Raw genomic sequence first — 10760 nt, 5'->3', positions numbered from 1 at the left:
ATAGTTGATGACGTTTCAACAATGTTGTTGTTTTTTACTCTAGAGGGCAATGTTCACTAGATTTCGAGATTTACAAACTTCTGCAGGTAATTTCTCATCCATGCTGTTATATAAGAAGCCTCCAGACATAGCATATTATGTTATGACAATTACATGCGTTTCCAATCAGCAGTTACAACAATAACAAAGCGACTCCCCACCACTGGTTCGGTAAAAATCTGAGGTGAAATGTAATCACTCAAATGTAATCACTCAAATTCACAGACAGTGTATGGATGCAAGGACTGATCATCCATGATATCAAAATCATAGTTTTAACCATGTTTTTGAGGCTATGCATTGTTTATGAAACAAGCCTATATTTTGAGTTCTGATAAGGACAGTTAAACTAAGCTCAATTAATAATTTATACGTTATATTCTTCAAGAATCAATGGGTGCGTATCATTTCATTCATACATCCAATAATGGATGTAGCAACCGCTGATTGCCCCTTTAACCATTCCATTTTTTTCTCAACACGTTCTGACTCTAGTCTGTTACAACACTATTATCCTTCACTGTCTAATTCACAGGCCACTACAAAATCATTATGACTCGCAGGGTTTGAGGTTTTTACGATCTTCTTCATCATAATAATTTTTTTAGAGATAGCAATAGTGCTGCTGGGAAAAGATATTTGTAAGTATGAAAGGATCCCATTGCCCTTTGCCCTCTCGCCAGCCTTTGACCACCACTTTTGTCGTTCTTTTCATCCATTTCAGATGAGCTGCAACACACCATCAAGTCAAAAACCATATGTGCAACAATCTCACGTTTTTTTCCAGCGATAACTATATCATCTGCCAGATGTCACAACACTGTTGAGGAATAATGCCACAACTGAAAATGTGATGTTGTCTATGGAAAAAGCACTTTCTCTTTCCTGGTACTGTAGAAAACTATACAGGCTATAAGCCTAAACAGTGAAATCATCTTTTGCACAGTAATCACACGTTGGCCATTGAAACATGCATTATCCCTACCACAGGCATGAGGGTTCTCATTCATCATCCTATCAATAAGTTATGAAAGTTCGGTGAACATCCAGACAAGGGTAAAGAACACAAAAGCCCATCAACTAAATGCAGGATTTAAGAGGTGTAGAATACACCATAGCAGGGTTGTGTTTGTGTGTAAAATATAGCCTTTCCCCAGTCCTGGTGCTCCCCGGTGCCCCAGAAAAGGTTACCTACCCTTCGATCAAGTACAGTACAGGAGAAGGAGAGGACCTTGTAAAAACCTCAAGTGTACCAGATGTCTCTCATAGCGTTGAAGAGGCTGCAGACTAGGTTAGGCCTCACACGGGTTAGCTGTGACAAAGATTCATTTTCCAATATGTGGAGGTGTGATGAATTGAGCCAGGAGTTTTTCCTGACCATGTGACTGAATATATGGTCTGGAGTATTTCCTGTTCAGGTCATGTGATCAAGAAAAAAACCTGGTCCTATAGCCTGGCCTGTACATACGCTGAGTATTGCAAACATTCGGAACACCTTCCTAATATTGAGTTGCAAATCCCCTTTTGCCCTCAGAACAGCCACAATTCGTTGGGGCATGGACTCTACAAGGTGTCGAAAGCGTTCCACAGTTGTGTCAAGTTGGCTGGATGTCCTTTGGGTGATGGACCATTCTTGATACACACTGGAAACTGTTGAGTGTGAAAAATCCAGCAGTGCTGCAGTTCTTGACACAAATCGATGCGCCTGGCATCTACTACCATACCCTGTTCAAACGCATTTACATGTTTTATCTTGCCCATTCAACCTCTGAATGGCACACACACAGTCCATGTCTCAATTGTTTCAAGACTTACATATCCTTCTTTAACCTGTCTCCTCCCTTTCATCTACACTGATTGAAGTGGATTTAACAAGGGATCATAGCTTTCACCTGGATTCACCTGGTCAGTTTATGTTGAAAGAGTGGAAAGAGCAGGTTGAACTTCATGTTTTGTATACTCACTGTATATATATTTTTGAATAGGCCTACGAATGCAACAAAGTCCTTCATTCTCACATTTCTGTTTGCATTTGAGCAAAGCCTCTGCTTTAAATGAGCAAAAAAATGTGATAACTTTCCAATGACGATAAAAATAAAGGTTGGTGGTCCTCCCTCTGGCCTTGAACAACAGTATTGGCCAAGTGGTGCTTGAGTTTGGTCCAATCCCAGCCCACTGAATAACCAACCAACTGGCTGATTGTGCAATCGAACTGTTCAATCATTTGTATCCAAGGACCTCAGCACCAGTGTTACGTTTCACAAAAGAGACTGTGGTTGCTGGCATGAAGTCCTCTCACGAGTAAAAGTTATACTATTTCACAAAAGGCGAAAATAGTTGTCTTTCTCTTCTCTCTTTTGGGTGTCAGCAACTCTTTTGAATGGCTTACTTGTTTTGAGTCCAGTTCCCAGTACCACTAGGCCTAAACTACTATTATTTTACCATTGTATAAATAGCAACTCACACTCCTGCTCTCAAACACCGCAACAAAACATTATAACAGCACAATTGAAGTATAATAACTCCCCTTTTACATGCAAATGTGGATAATGACAGATTCGCAAAACAAGTACTATTTATTTAATACCATATCAAGTTTGGCCCCCGCTTGTTTTGTGAATCGAAACGTTAAATTCCCACCAGCACATGGCATGCGAGGTGTTAGGTTTGTGTGCTGATGTTATGCTGTCAACATACAGTATGATGAAGTGTTTGTGGCAAATTCATTCTCCCAGGTCTTAGCAGATAGCGAGGGAGAGAGAGGACAGATTCTATCCCTTTAGTGACAGATGTGTACACTTACCCTCCTGGCACTTTGCCTGTGTTCCCTAGTGTTCCATAAGCAACAGCTGGAGATTAACACACACACACACACACACACACACACACACACACACACACACACACACACACACACACACACACACACACACACACACACACACACACACACACACACACACACACACCACAGGATGTTTATGCTAGGCCTATAGCCCTGGCAGATATGCGTATGTGTGTCAGCTAACATTTCTCTGATTAATGATGGTCACTAGATACGATTCAGTGTCGGATTGTTAATGTCCTATAAGGTCTCTCTTTTCAAACAAGCTTTGTTAAACACAGGATAGTGATGGCATACATAAAGTATGTGTTTACTGTTTAATGGTAACCCCAGCTAACAATTATAGGGTGAGAGAATGTTTTTGTAATGTTACCGGTAATGTTCCCCTAATGTTTGAGTGTCCAGTTTTCCATTCGGGGAACATGCTATCTATGCTAGCAAAACAATTCCGATAACTTTTTCTTTCAGCATGTTTTGGTGTTAAAGTTAGAACATTCCCTTCATGTCAAGCAGAACTTATCTGGAACGCGGTTACAATATTCTTAGAATATACAACATTAACGTCTCCAGACACTTTTTATGGGCCATTGCAAGAACAACCCGATGTCCATCTTTCTGTGGGCCAGGAGAATATTCCATCAACGTCACATCAAACGTACACAGAGCACGGATGCCATGTTCCCCAGAATACAAGATCTGAATGTTCTAAACACTTTTCACGAGAACGTTGCAAGAATACTCATGTGTCCAGTTTCCTGAGGGTCAGGAGAATATTCCATCAACGTCCCACCAAACGTACATTGAACACACACACACTGTAACTATCCGATCGCGCTCCCTTTCTCATCCAATTTCTCCTCACTGTCCACTCGTGCTCCGTCCCCACACTCTCCTCCCCAGTGAAACCACTTGCAGTCGATGGTTCCAGACCTTCTCCTTCTCCAGCCCACGTTACGTCTCGACCTTGCCTTTCCTGTCACGGTGCACAGCGGCACAGCTGTGTTTTCGCACAGGACCAGTCAGAGAGCAGCCGGCTCAGTGTCTATACGAGACGCTGTGACTCTGCTGTGGAGAGGCCTGCTGAGTTCATAGAGCCAATCTAACATGTTTGTTTTTTCAGTCTTCATTTCTGGGGTCTGCTAGAATGAACTGCGGGAGGATGATCCAGTAACTTTCCATTTGCTGTCTGTCTGTGCTTGCCTGCCTGCCGGCAGCTCTCTCGCTCTCTTCTCCTAATCTACCTATCCATCTCAGTCAGCCTTATCATCAGAAGGCTTTCCTCCAGCCAGGGCCCATTTCCCAGGATGCACCAATGTTGTTGTTGTTGTTTTTTTACACCCGTATAGTCGGTTAGCCAGATGATTACGCTGAGCCCATAAATCAGTCGACGGTCACTGTAAACGTTGAATACTCATGACAAACACACGCTCTGTTGTGCTTGTGGGGTTACGAGGAGGAGTGTGTGTGTGTGTGTGCGCGCAAGCATTTGCGTATGCGTGTGTTTGCATGAGTGTGTGCATGCGTGCGGATGTGTGCGTGTTTGTTTCGCTCCCTGGCTTTGGCACATCTGCCCCGTTGCATACATCCAGCCCTTGCTGCCCTGACGCAACCAATAACACAACTCATCTGGTTTTGTTTATCCCTGCTTTGTGTGGATGCCTATTAGTAGATTCCCTCTTGTTTTGGAATTGCAAAATAGCCACTCTGCTGAAAACACGGACGGGTACTGGGAAAGTTTGTGTTGAACCACGGACCGCAATCCAACACCACACATAGGCCATATTGGTAGTGGAATGAAGCAAAACTGTTCAAGAAAGCATCGTATGAGATTGTGTTTATATTTATGGCCATTTGAATGTGTTTCATGTTTCATTAAATGTCAAGCATCAGACCAGTACGTCAGACACACATCTGCAGATCCATCATGCCCAGGGGCCTATGCACAGGCACAGACAGACACACTCACACACGAACAGTCCTGTGTTATCTTTACCATTGTAGCGCACCTTTGCCGTGTATACTATCCAATCAGAGAGGCCATAAATTGAGGTAAAAAAAAAAGTATTTTTAACAGGGTTTATGTGTGGTGAAAGAGGGTCAGTGTGCCTGGGTGAAAACAGTGCTCATTCATCTAGTGTCAGAGGTTGTGTGTGTGTGTGTTGAGGCTCACTGATTACATCCCGAGCTCAGCTAGCTCACTTAATACACCTCCACCTGGACCAGAATGCAGCGTGGCAGCTAAAAATAGACCCAGCGGCCACAGTGGGCTTCCTTTGTGTGAGGTGGGGATCTTGTTAAAAGCAGGGATGAGTGACCTCATATGGCCCCCGCTCTGACCCTCTTCCGCCACGCGCCACTTCAGAGAAAGGAAAAGGAGACTGCCAGTCAAAAGTTTGGACACACCTCCTCATTCAATGATTTTCCTTAATTTGTACTATTTTCTACATTGTAGAAAGACATCAAAACTATGAAATAACACATATGGAATCATGCAGTAACCAAAAAAGTGTTAAACAAATGGAAATATATATTATATTTGAGATTCTTCAAAGTACCCACCATTTGCCTTGATGACAGCTTTGCACACTCTTGGCATTCTCTCAACCAGCTTCATGAGGTAATCACCTGAACCGCCACTTGAAATGAAGACCCAGAGTTACCTTTGCTGCAGAGGAAATGTTCATTAGAGTTACCAAGGGAGCGTGATATATTTGTTTATGGTTGGTCCAGCCCCTTCTTGGGGCTCTATTTTAACAACCCTAATGCAATTGTAAATCTTGTGGTAGGGCTATAGGTCTGGGGGTGTGTCATAAATATTTTAGCTATTTTCATCGCTGGAATGAGGAAGCACAATAGCTTGTTGTGGTGCTAAAGGCCTGGGTTTTGATAAGTAAACAAATGATATATAAGGGCACAAGGCGAGACCCAGATGCAGACACAGATGGTTAGAGTCTTTGTTGTTTATTTAATCCAAAAGGAGTAAGCAAGAGAATGGTCGTGGACAGGTTAAAGGTCAAAACCAGATTCTGAGTCCAAGAAGGTAAAGAGTTACAGGTGTGCCTACCATAGGAGGCCCCTCAAAGACTTCCATTGACTATGCACCTACCCAGCATGCGACAGAGCTGCAGGAGTTTGTTCCCCTGTGTGCCGAGGGTGTCAGGTTCTTGTCCAGTTCTGGCATTTAGGTCGCCACAGACTAGTACATGTCCCTGGGCCTGAAAATGATTGATTTCCCTCTCTAGGATGGTGAAGCTGTCTTCATTAAAGTATGGGGATTCTACTGGGGGGATATAGGTAGCACAAAGGAGGACATTTTTCTCTGTTACACTCTCTCTCACCCTCCCCCTTTCTCTCTCTCTCGCTCTCTTTCACAGCCTCTCATTCTCCGTATCGCTCCAGTTCTCCCGTCAGTCTGCACGGTTTGAGCTAGCGCAGCAGCCCCCTATCTTTGTGTGACACGTCCTCTGTGTGCCTCTGAGGCTTCGAGTGAGAACGGGGAATGAGAGGAGCAATGGGAGTTGAAAATGGATCCCTTCCCAGATGGCAGGTAAACCCGTGGGAACCACACTCACCGATGCCCAGGCTGCATCCATCAAGCCAATAAATCCCAAATGGGAAACCTGGGAGAGAGGTGGACCATTCCAGTCCCGGGACCAGCACCCTGTTTCTCTCACTTGCAGAGACAGACACAAGGTTCACTCTAGGTTCACTGTATGGGAGCGGTTAGAGTGGTTAGAACTGTGTATGGAGGAAAAGCGAGAGGGAGAGAGTGAGGGAGAGAGTGAGGGAGAGAAAGGGTAGAAAGAGGGGGGGGAGAAAGAGAGGTAGAGATAGAAAAGGGGGAGGGAGAGGAAGTGAGACGTAGAGAGAGTCTGGTTTACAGGCTAGGTTAACTGAGCGACATCTGTCCAGTGGTATGACCTTTCACCTCTGTGGGCTGATAGGGGTCACAGACAGGAAGTGCTGCCTGGGTCAGTGGTGTTGAAACCGTTCTACCACAAACACATAGTCTATGTACCCGTTATGGTCTTTAAAAGATGCAGCCTGGGATCTTATGCACAACAAATTCGTAACATATTGTACAAATTAGATGAATAACATATCATACGAATTGCATTTGTTATTTTGTTATTTATTACGTAACATATCATAAGAAATGGATGACGTAGTACACAATTGGATGACGTAGTACACAATTGGATGACGTAGTACACAATTGGATGACGTAATACACAATTGGATGACGTAGTACACAATTGGATGACGTAGTACACAATTGGATGACGTAATACACAATTGGATGACGTAGTACACAATTGGATGACGTAGTACACAATTGGATGACGTAGTACACAATTGGATGACGTAGTACACAATTGGATGACGTAGTACACAATTGGATGACGTAGTACACAAAAAATGGGGACCAGTTTTTGCTTGTGAGCGCCACTTTTAAAACTAGCGTCTGAAATTATACAAAAGTTCTGGAGCACCATTAAAAGAGAGACGGAGAGAGGTGAGTGAGAATAAGAGACAGGGAGAGGAGGTGGGAGTGGGACAAACAGATGACTGATGAATCAAAAGTGACTGGGAGGGGAAACGAGAGAAACTGTAGGAGGAGAGGGCAAACAGCAAACTGAGTGAACAAACCCAAGTCTCCACACGATTCCAATCAAATAAGAGAACCGATGACAACCTCGACAGTACTGTGTGTATGTGTCACAGTGGAGCTGCGGTGTGCGGCGACGTCACACTGACCCGCACGCCACAGGAACGGTTCAAATTTACGACGTGGTAACACCATGTACACAAACCACAACTACCACTCTTTTATTTTGGCAAGGTCAGGGCCTGGGGCTCCCGCTGGTTCTGCAGGATACTTTGTTGTATATATCACTCTCTGTGTGTATGCTGCCTACCCTGGCGACCGTCATGCAGGCAGCGACTCACATATTTACCCTGCTGACTCATCACTTTTCCCCTCTCTTTTCACATCCTCCGTCTTTTTCTCCTCAATCCTTTCTTTCTCTCTCTTCTCCTCTCCTTACCTTTTATCACTTGCTCTACCATCTTGTCCTTTCAATTCAGCTGTCTTACCAATCTCCTCTAGCCCCTCTCCTCTAGCCCCTCTCCTCGAGTCCCTCTCCTCTAACCCCTCTCCTCTAACCCCTCTAGCCCCTCTCTTCTAGCCCCTCTCCTCTAACCCATCTCCTCTAGCCCCTCTCCTCTAACCCCTCTCTTCTAGCCCCTCTCCTCTAGCCCCTCTCCTCTAACCCCTCCTCTCTAGCCCCTCTCCTCTAACCCCTCTAGCCCCTCTCCTCCAGCCCCTCTCCTCTAGCCCCTCTCCCCCAGCCCCTCTTCTCCAACCCCTCTTATCTAACCCCTCTCCTCTAGCCCCTCTCCTCTAACCCCTCTCCTCTAGCCCCTCTCCTTGAGTCCCTCTCCTCAAGCCCCTCTCCTCTAGCCCCTCTCCTCCAGCCCCTCTTCTCTAACCCCTCTCCTCTAGCCCCTCTCCTCTAACCCATCTCCTCTAGCCTCTCTCCTCTAACCCCTCTAGCCCCTCTCCTCTAGCCCCTCTCCTCTAGCCCCTCTCCTCTAACCCCTCTAGCCCCTCTCCTCCAGCCCCTCTTCTCTAACCCCTCTCCTCCAGCCCCTCTCCTCCAGCTCCTCTTCTCTAGCCCCTCTCCTCCAGCCCCTCTCCTATAACCACTCTTCTCTAGCCCCTCTCCTCTAGCCCCTCTTCTCCAGCCCCTCTTCTCCAACCCCTCTTCTCTAACCCCTCTCCTCTAGCCCCTCTCCTCTAACCCCTCTAGCTCCTCTCCTCTAGCCCCTCTTCTCCAGCCCCTCTCCTCTAGCCCCTCTCTCCAGCCCCTCTCCTCTAGCCCCTCTCCTCTAGCCCCTCTCCTCCAGCCCCTCTCCTCCAGCCCCTCTCCTCCAACCCCTCTCCTCCAGCCCCTCTTCTCTAACCCCTCTCCTCTAGCCCCTCTCCTCTAACCCATCTCCTCTAGCCTCTCTCCTCTAACCCCTCTAGCCCCTCTCCTCTAGCCCCTCTCCTCTAACCCCTCTAGCCCCTCTCCTCCAGCCCCTCTTCTCTAACCCCTCTCCTCCAGCCCCTCTCCTCCAGCCCCTCTTCTCTAGCCCCTCTCCTCCAGCCCCTCTCCTATAACCACTCTTCTCTAGCCCCTCTCCTCTAGCCCCTCTTCTCCAGCCCCTCTTCTCCAACCCCTCTTCTCTAACCCCTCTCCTCTAGCCCCTCTCCTCTAACCCCTCTAGCTTCTCTCCTCTAGCCCCTCTTCTCCAACCCCTCTACTCTAGCCCCTCTTCTCCAGCCCCTCTCCTCTAGCCCCTCTTCTCCAGCCCCTCTCCTCTAGCTCCTCTCCTCTAGCCCCTCTCCTCCAGCCCCTCTCCTCCAGCCCCTCTCCTCCAACCCCTCTCCTCCAACCCCTCTTCTCTAGCTCCTCTCCTCTAACCCCTCTCCTCTAGCCCCTCTCCTCTAACCTCTAGCCCCTCTCCTCTCCTCTAACTCCTCTCCTCTCCTCTAGCCCCTCTCCTCTAGCCCCTCTCCTCTAACCTCTAGCCCCTCTCCTCTCCTCTAACTCCTCTCCTCTCCTCTAGCCCCTCTTCTCTAGCCCCTCTCCTCTAACCCCTCTAGCCCCTCTTCTCTAGCCCCTCTCCTCCAGCCCCTCTTCTCTAGCCCCTCGCTTCTAGCCCCTCTCCTCCAGCCCCTCTCCTCTAACCTCTAGCCCCTCTCCTCTCCTCTAACTCCTCTCCTCTAACCCCTCTCCTCCAGCCCCTCTCCTCTAACCTCTAGCCCATCTCCTCTCCTCTAACTCCTCTCTTCTAGCCCCCTCTCCTCTAACCTCTAGCCCCTCTCCTCTCCTCTAACTCCTCTCCTCTAGCCCCTCTCCTCTAGCCCCTCTCCTCTAGCCCCTCTCCTCTCCTCTAGCCCGTCTCATCTAGCCCCTCTCCTCCAACCCCTCTCCTCTAACCTCTAGCCCCTCTCCTCTCCTTTAACTCCTCTCCTCTAGCCCCCTCTCCTCTAACCTATAGCCCCTCTCCTCTCCTCTAACTCCTCTCCTCTCCTCTAGCCCCTCTCCTCTAGCCCCTCTCCTCTAATCTCTAGCCCCTCTCCTCTCCTCTAACTCCTCTCCTCTCCTCTAGCCCCTCTTCTCTAGCCCCTCTCCTCTAACCCCTCTAACCCCTCTTCTCTAGCCCCTCGCTTCTAGCCCCTCTCCTCCAGCCCCTCTCCTCTAACCTCTAGCCCCTCTCCTCTCCTCTAACTCCTCTCCTCTAACCCCTCTCCTCCAGCCCCTCTCCTCTAACCTCTAGCCCCTCTCCTCTCCTCTAACTCCTCTCTTCTAGCTCCCTCTCCTCCACATTTGCTTTTCTTTCCTCCCACTTCTTGTTTCTTTTCCATCGTTTCCATCCTCTCTTCTCCCTCCTACTGCTGGAGTGGAATCAGGAGCTCAGGACCGACCTGGAGCTCCAGACATCTCTACTCAGCCAGGAACAGTTCTCTCTCTCTCTCACTCACTCTCTCTTTCTCTACCCCTCTTTCTCGCTGCTCTCTTTCCTTCTTTCTCTCACCACCTCTTTCTCTCTGCCTCTCTTTCATGGGGGCCCATGCTTGTTTATTTGTTATACTTTGTGTTTATTTTTTACACTAAGAGAGAGAAAAGGAGAGAGAAAGGAAAGAAAGAGAGAGAGAGAGGTCCTGAGATGCAGACATTTTTGAAGAGGAGAACAGAAGATCCAGACCAAAGGGAAACACTTGGCCAAGAGCCAGTAGTACACTGTACACTCCAGCCTTCAATAGTGACCCTGAAACTTTTTCCCTATAAATCAATGTATCTCTCTCTCTCTCCTCTGCCTTCTT

The sequence above is a fragment of the Oncorhynchus clarkii genome, chromosome 9, assembly GCF_045791955.1.
Source record: "Oncorhynchus clarkii lewisi isolate Uvic-CL-2024 chromosome 9, UVic_Ocla_1.0, whole genome shotgun sequence".
Lineage (NCBI taxonomy): Eukaryota > Metazoa > Chordata > Actinopteri > Salmoniformes > Salmonidae > Oncorhynchus > Oncorhynchus clarkii.
The sequence above is the reverse complement of the archived record's forward strand: the minus strand, read 5'-3'. Positions refer to the sequence as shown.